The sequence below is a fragment of the Cephus cinctus genome, unplaced genomic scaffold (genome assembly GCF_000341935.2).
Source record: "Cephus cinctus unplaced genomic scaffold, Ccin1 Ccin1_scaffold0160, whole genome shotgun sequence".
NCBI classification, from domain to species: domain Eukaryota; kingdom Metazoa; phylum Arthropoda; class Insecta; order Hymenoptera; family Cephidae; genus Cephus; species Cephus cinctus.
The window spans coordinates 3,875,553-3,883,312 of NW_014332886.1; the positions used below are offsets into that span (position 1 = coordinate 3,875,553).

Consider the following 7,760-nt stretch of genomic DNA (forward strand, 5'->3'; position numbering starts at 1 on the left):
TATCCCTGCAGCAGTCAGCAGCTGTTGTAGTTGCTACGAAAGCCCGCGAGACTGCGCCCTACGCCGCCATGCTCTCCTAATCATGTGAGGCCAAATATTTCAAGAGTCATCGAATGGCGATCGTTTTTAGTGAGACATTTTGCATCCACGTGAAATCCCATAGAATTTTGAGAAGGTCCCATAACCTGCAGGTACATCTAGTTTGGTGATATTATATATTCCTGATATATTAAGTGCGTCGTTCCGTTTCTTCACAACGGATGACAATTTTGTGAGGTTATGTCGCGATGGCCCTTCCAACAACGAAAGCCATGGTGTGTACAGATGGTGAAGTATGGCCTATGGGGTTTTTCTTATAAATTCCTAATCGTTGTAGGCCGGGACTCTGTTTCTTCTACGGTACGTGTTACGTATCTCAAGACGCCAAGATTCCTGTCAGCAACACACTCAACTGGGGACGACGCAAAGGGCTTCCATGAGCCGTGGATGCTCTCCAGGAGGTTATGATACCCTTGTAGGACAGGCTGAATCCTGTTTGAAACCTGCTCGAGCATGACCGACTCATAAAGGTATATGGCCACGGTGAAACGTCGCAGCGGCGTTTCATCCAGCAAGAAAAATGTTAAGGCCTTACATATTCTCCTGGTAGGAGTTCCTCTTAGTTTGGTATCAAATGGCTGCCAAACGATGGACGGTGGACAAATGGACGAATGGATGTACCAGAGAGAAATCCAAGGAAGCTGAAACAATCTTCGGTACCATGGACCGATCGACCTTGCTTTCGGCCAACCTGATGCTTTCAAGGTAGCCCCTTATATTCTCCTGTTCGTCTTCACGTTCTCGTTTCTTTCAAACTCACTGAAGCGTTTAATCTTTCACCCTCTAGGGGATTAACGAAGGGCGGACGATTAGGCACTCATGAGGGATCTTACTATGGTGCAACGAGTACATGGGAGGACACCATAAGGATTCAGGAACCTTGGAGACGACACAGCTTGATCACTGGGTTTTTATACATTACACGACTGTTACAGTAGATACTCGATTGGAGGTTTTACAATTGTCCTTGAAATTTTGTTGGCTCGTATTCTGACAGAAATATGTATCGGTACAAAGGGATCAGGATGGATTCTACTGGTGGCGTCCAGGACTCCTGAAGAAAGGTTTCCCACGGGATAGAAACTACTGTATATAGCTGTATAGTTTCCTGGTCTCAGCTGTATCGTATTACACGTGACCGCAATCACACAGGCATCAATATTCTAGCATTCGTTCAGTACCATATTTATAACCAGGAGCAAGTAGGTACAATTCGTAGCTAGCTCCCACCAAGTAAAATTAGCATATTAATAAGAAAGCCGGCGACAAGGGCCAGGGTAGCAGGACTAATCCGCAAGGATGCAACACGATTCTATGTCCCTACACCAAGGATCCTCCGATCCTCCTCGGAGTGTCTGCATTCCTGATGACCAAGTCTCCGCATTTAGAACTCAATGGAGCGAAACTAATTGCAGGGGCATTACGTCGCGCCGGTATTTACAATGGGGGTAAAGTATGAGAGCGACTACGAGTAGTGGGGAGTCCTGGGGAGCTCTAACCGCAGACTTGATATCGCCAATACGCTGAGGGGGAAACGGCGATCCTTGCCACTCCCATATTGATCCTTTTATGCTTTATTTTACCGGTGCACAGATTTAATAGAGCCGCCATTTCTCCCTCTGGACCTTCTACATTCCTAAGCTTCCTTACACTGCGTTCGTATAGACTGCTGTGGAAACTCTACTCCACCATCCTTCTGAGAGGAAACTGTTTTGGTGTGACGTCATTGAAGATTTCACGGGTTACCGAGGATGGTGAGGACTTTTGGGACACGGCCAAAGGAAGGTAGACGCAGGCAAATGCCAGCAGTTTTTCCCTGGTGTATAAACTCCATGCTGACTCTGGTCTCCTGCTCGCGCGGATATCACTTTTCATTTTTTTCATATCTTGATGCTGCCTCGAATGGAACCAGTCGTGCAGGCCAGTTTGGTCTCCTGTTTTTCGTCATACGTCACAGCTGTACGTAGCGTGTTCGTTGATTTATGAAACCACGAACACTCGTGGCAACATATTTATCTTCGTGAACAGCCCGTTACGAAATAGGACGGTTGATCGTTTTTTTTTTTTAATACGTACCCAATTCTCCCTGGATACCTAGAAGCTGTTTTGAGTATGGACGGAGTAAAATAGCAACCAACGAACAATTTAGTATTACTCCATTGCTAGAGAAAACGTCCTGTAACGGATGTGATCCTGATTGTCGTTGTATCAGGAATAAGTAAAGCCTTGGTTTATTTAGGAGTATTTCTTTTTTTCAGGGCATGGTATCCTGGCACTGGGATATTCACCTTGCGTGGTTTCGAGTCCCTGACTTCCCAGGTGTCCGCCTTGCGGAACCCTACAGGACTGGATGTTATCCTGGTGCTGGCTGTATCGCTATTCGCTCTCGAGACCCGTCCTTTCCCGCACATCCATCCTATAGGATGTTGGGTTTAACCGTTCGTACGTCTAAACCACTTTATTCCTTTACTAAAAAGTCCTTCGTTACCGGATGTGATCCTGATGAGTGCTGTATCGTCATTCGTTCAACTTTTCCTTTCACATCCTTCCTGTCCTTTATTCCCGTCACCGGGATAGGTGTATCCTTAACGGGTACCTCCCTCCGGTACGTTTCATATCCTTCCTGCAAGGATGAGGTCCTGATGAGAAGTGTATCGCCATTTCTTGAACTCTCCTCCATTTTAACATACGCTTTCTCAAGTGTCTGGTGCGAATGCCGGAATAGGTGTGTCCTACAGGAATACCAGGAACCTCTCTTAAACAGATACGTCTAGTCCTTCTGAAAGGATGTCATCCTGATGAGAATCGTATCGCTGTTCCTTAGTCCCATACCTTTTATCGTTAATTCTTCCTTTATTCAAAATACTGAAATCGGTGTATCCTCCATTCTGTTTCCTCTTAACAAGGATACGTATCCTTTCCCATAAGGATATCATCTCGACGAGTGGTGTACCGCTGTTCCTTGAACTTCCTCTTTTCACGTGATCCTTTGTCCTTAACACCGGACACCTAGGCAAATGCTCCGTGGCAGGATGTGATCCTGATGAAACTTGTATTGCAATTCTCTTGGCTTCCACTCGGATTCGACGATTAGAATTTTACAGCTTCTATTTTATTTCTTCATAGGACTTCCTTCGGTGTTTATTAGTCATTGCTTTGACTCTGCTTAGGTCTGCAGCAGAGTTTTTGGTTTTTGAGCAGAGGCTAAAAAGAATGTATGGGAACCTTACTTATTCGAGTATTCTAATATTTCCAGAGCTCGACAATCAAATCCCACGTAGCATCCGTCCTACCGCGTAGTAGTGATTTTTATTGCAGTAAAAGAACTCCTCATCTTTCTTACTCCCCACCGTGTTACTTCGTCTCTTTGACAGACGTTCACTTCGGGATACGGGACATAGGGCTGAGGGTTTCACTGCCACTTCTTGCCCTCGCGTGTTTTCTTACTACACTTGTTTACCTCTGTCTTGTCTTCAGGGTCCGTTCTAAGCAGACTTTTCTCTACGTATACTCGCGGTAATCCTCCATTCCACCAGTTCCTGCAGGTCAGAATCTCTTGGTATTTTTCTCTGCAGCCATTTCTGCCGTATTCACGGGAACCGGCTGGCCTCGGTTACAATGATAATAGTAAGGGTCCCAGCGAAGGATCCCATTGGCTCCTTATGTGTTCCTGCTGTTCCAATGTAATTACTGTAATTTATGTCAGATTAAACCGCCCTTCATACTCTGCTATCCTGATCTTTCCCGATTAAATCGATAGACTTGGACTGTCCGCCCATTTTTATTCTCCGCGTCCTACGAAAAAGAGCAGTACTTTTCAACTTTGCTCAGCTTTCAATTAATCAATCTCACAATCAGCGAGCATCAGGTACAGTAGCGAACACGATTCTCCAATTATTTAAATGACAATATTTTCTATGAGAATTATATAAAATTCAAATGTAACGTTTCGCTAAACCATTTTCTTCCGTCACTACGACTATGGACTCCTGTTTCCTTGGGACGATCAACCGGAGACATATTCATCCCTTCTCGGCATCTCTTCTTCAATTTCTGGTAACTAAATTCCAAAATGGCGCCGTCGACGTTCGAATCGAACAGGTGGGAGCGTTGCAAAAACTTGCAGCTTGTAAAGAAAAATAGGGTTGCTAACGTCCCTCCAGCCCGCGATGTACGAACGGGTGGTAACGGGCGCGGACTAGTATGGTGGAATATTACATGCGCAGTGTAAACAACTCCGTTACATCGGCGTAGCAGGAGAATAAACGAGTGAAAGAGGTGCCAGCGCGGGAAACTTGAAGAACCAGAGTCGCATATTGCTAACGGAGGAGGTGGAACTTTCTCGTGGTAAATCTACCGTACCATGCATATATATATATATACGCACAACATGGTGCTCGAAGAAGTTCCTTGTCACCTCGAGCCAAAAAATTCGACGTACCTGAAAGCAAAATATTCATAATTCAAAAGAATTCAATACCACTGTAAATCTTTTATTTCGAGTAGAATAAGCTGCGGTCTAGATCGATCTTTTGTAATTATCATTTATCGCGCAGTTGAAAATCTTTTTCTGCGAGGCTGCAAAATGACATTCCATAGAGTTACCTTTGTTTCCTTCAATGTCCAATTTTCTAGTACACGGAAGGATAATCTTATGTATTTCTAATATACGTGACGCTTGGAAGGCTTGATGGGGGAGATATGACGATTCATATCTTTCATACTCGGGAAAGTAGGATAGCAGGAGGAGTAGGAGTTCGCGTTATGACGTAGCTGTCATATTTCGTGAAAATCTTCCTGCAGCCCTAGCAACCCCCTTTCAGGATCGTCATGACGTCCCTGTTCCATCGTTGCGGCCCTCCTGCTCCCCAGCCTCGCTCCACCGCCTGTAATCCCTTACGCGAAGTCATAAGCGTCTTATGGGCGTGTTAATAATAAAAATCGTATAGCGTCAAAAATCGATGTTGATTCTGATAAGATATTTGTTCACGAATAGCCCGGACGAACTGGTATAAATTTCTTGATAAAAAATATCAGTATCGATAGTATCTGAAAATTGACTCCGAAACGTTGAAGATTGACGACAGGAGAGTATGAAAATCTAATGGATCAATCCCTTCTCAGCTAATGCTTATGTCGTAGGCTCGATTAGTCCCTTCAAGGGCTCCCACCGTCTATGCATGCCCTATGGGTACCTACCCACGAATTCTGAAGTCCTGTTCAAAATGCGTGGGTGGGTTCTCTCGTTCTCAGAGATCAAGCGTAGGACTATAAAGTGGGATATACGTAAAGTCAAAGGTTACGAGGACCCTAAAACGCACAGGGCCGTTAACGTCGGCCATTGCTGACCTTTCAGGTTATATAACGCAAAACGGATTGGAATACACTTTTTGTTCAGGTAAGAGAAAATAGGGTAAGTTGTCGATTCTACGTGGGCTTATGTCGAAATATATATATTTTTTACATTGTCAGACTCGTGTTTATCGACAGCGACAACAGCGCGCCCTGCCTTTGCCTGCAAGAAAAAGGCACCGACCCGGCAGTGGGAGAGCGTTGGGACTAAGGGGCAACCAACTCCCATTCACAGTGGCAATTATCCGTACACACCAGCGGGACACTTAGGAACGCCCGTGGGCTTTAAAAACCAGTTTCTCTCCGCCCCTTCCGATGAAATCGGCCGTTGCGGCGCGAGAGACAAGTAGAAGGCAGCACGGAGTCCCTTGGCCCTTCGAAGGTCCCCGCGGCGGAAGATTCAAGGCCAACCGAACTCTTGTCGCATTCTGTAATCCTGTTGAAAATGCGTGGGCGCGGTCTCCCCGAGGGCTGGCCGTGGACGAAGTCGCACCCTTTTGGCCACACGTGCTCGCCCTTCGTCCAACCCCATACCACCCCAGTTTAGCTGATTTCACTGTAAACTGAATCTCCATCCCTCCCGGGGGTTACCATCCGGGTATGATATTCCGGGCCGTCGCGTTTCCCCCTTGATCTCCGTACGACCCTTCGTCAACCGTCAGCATCCACGCACCCAGTTGGCACGCACCGACGGTACTGGCCCTATTACGCATGCGGCCCTTCGTCTCTGGGCATGGACGGCCAATTCTCTCCTCCCTGCTTCGCCATACTTAGCCCATGCGCGCCGCGCCGGCTTTCGGCTCTTCCCGGTATCAGGGACACGTCTCGTGCTTGTGTACGCCTCCAGGCCATTACAGCCTAATTCCTACGGCACTGGAGGGGTACTGTACCAGGTTAATGATAAGTGTGAGAAGCTTATGGGCGTTGGGGTTGACTGATGCGGGTGCTATTATAGAGCCACGACGAGGGAGAGCATCGTTTTCATGTGGACACAAATTCCATTAGGCAAATAAGGGTTGATGGAGGATCCGTAATTAACCGACCGGTAAATAGTGATCGGTAACAAAATGAAAAGAATAATGTAAGCTGATCGAGTTGGGTTTTTAAATATTTTTTCTTGCTTTATTTATAATTAATGATTTTCGATCGCCAGAGGACTCAAGTTTGACGTACTATAACTTAAGCTCCTGATATCTCCGGGGTATTGCAAATGGCTGTCTCTAGGAGGTGGCAATGGGATAACGAAGGAACTACGAGGGCAAGAAACTTACAGGATCAGGAAGGTCTCCTACCGAGCCCAACCACAAAGAGCCAGATCAACGGTTTCTTCGAGTTCCTGTATTCCTGTTCGAAGAGCGGGGGCGGCTCCCGCGGAGGGCAGGCCGTCAAACTCGCGGGGCGGAACCCCGACGTCAAGAGGCGGTGCGGACCAGCCGAAGGAGCACACTTCGTGTCTGGATACGATAGGTAGATACTCTCGGTTCCAGGAAAAGCAAGCCCCGTCCGCCCTGGTCGTCGACAAGGTGCCATCGTCGCGCGGTTATTCTTCCAGAAACAGAAGACGAACTGCGGGGCGACATCCACCTGCTAGAAATTTCATAACGACCCACGTAAAAAGTAATTCCAATGAAACCGCCCCGGGGATTCGTTAACTGAAAAGCAGCCGACGGAGAAGCTATGAATCTGCCGAGTCGCACGGATTAACAATTTTTTAAAATCAGCTCGTCAAATCGGGCTCCGATCGTACCTTGATTTACACGTAAAACCAAAATATTGAATCTCACAGCAGGAACAGGTAGCCTGTATACATATATATTCAAGATTTTCATTCCTCACTGACAGACCACAACAAATCAGATAACTGGCACCTGGTACCTAACATTCTAATAGAATTACGAAAGCACGTGGAGAGATCCAGTTCTTTAATCAGCTTTCTTCCTGCTAATCGACGAACCACTTTCACCGACCCGAACAACAGTCCAGGCTTTGCAACACAGAAGTCTCATTGGACGTTACCCTCGGGCGCTCTGGCACTGCACCGAGAGATAAAATCAATAAGAAAAATCTTACAAGTCACCACCCTAGTGACCAACTGTACCGAAACGCCCCGTCGCCGGGGTGGATCTCTCGAGCCGCCCCTATTTTAGCACCCTAATTCACCCGCAAACTACCTCCCTGCAACACATGGCTACCTGCTCCTGTTGTTTACTCTACTATTATCTCAAAGCTTAGTGACTTGCACACGATTGGCATACCTAGACTCGAGCATCGACCCCGAACCCATATACCCAACAAACCCCCCCCCCCCC

General features: G+C 46.7%; 2 long non-coding RNA genes across 3 annotated transcripts in view; one reads left to right on the forward strand and one right to left on the reverse strand.

Annotated features, from left to right (window-relative positions):
• Positions 1 to 57: 57 nt before the first annotated feature.
• On the forward strand, positions 58 to 1,062 carry LOC107263559. 2 transcript variants are annotated; one of them, XR_001536706.2, is made up of 4 exons: positions 58 to 191; positions 377 to 569; positions 650 to 804; positions 887 to 1,062. It is a non-coding gene; the product is annotated as an uncharacterized LOC107263559 (long non-coding RNA). The 2 variants fall into 2 exon arrangements; XR_001536705.2 differs by having other exon boundaries at positions 94 to 314.
• Positions 1,063 to 1,205: 143 nt separating this feature from the next.
• LOC107263724 overlaps positions 1,206 to 7,760 on the reverse strand; it is a 19,690-nt gene continuing 13,135 nt past the window's right edge. Inside the window, exon 5 of the long non-coding RNA XR_001536759.2 lies at positions 1,206 to 7,038. This is a non-coding gene — a long non-coding RNA (uncharacterized LOC107263724). The remainder of the gene's footprint in view (positions 7,039 to 7,760) is intronic.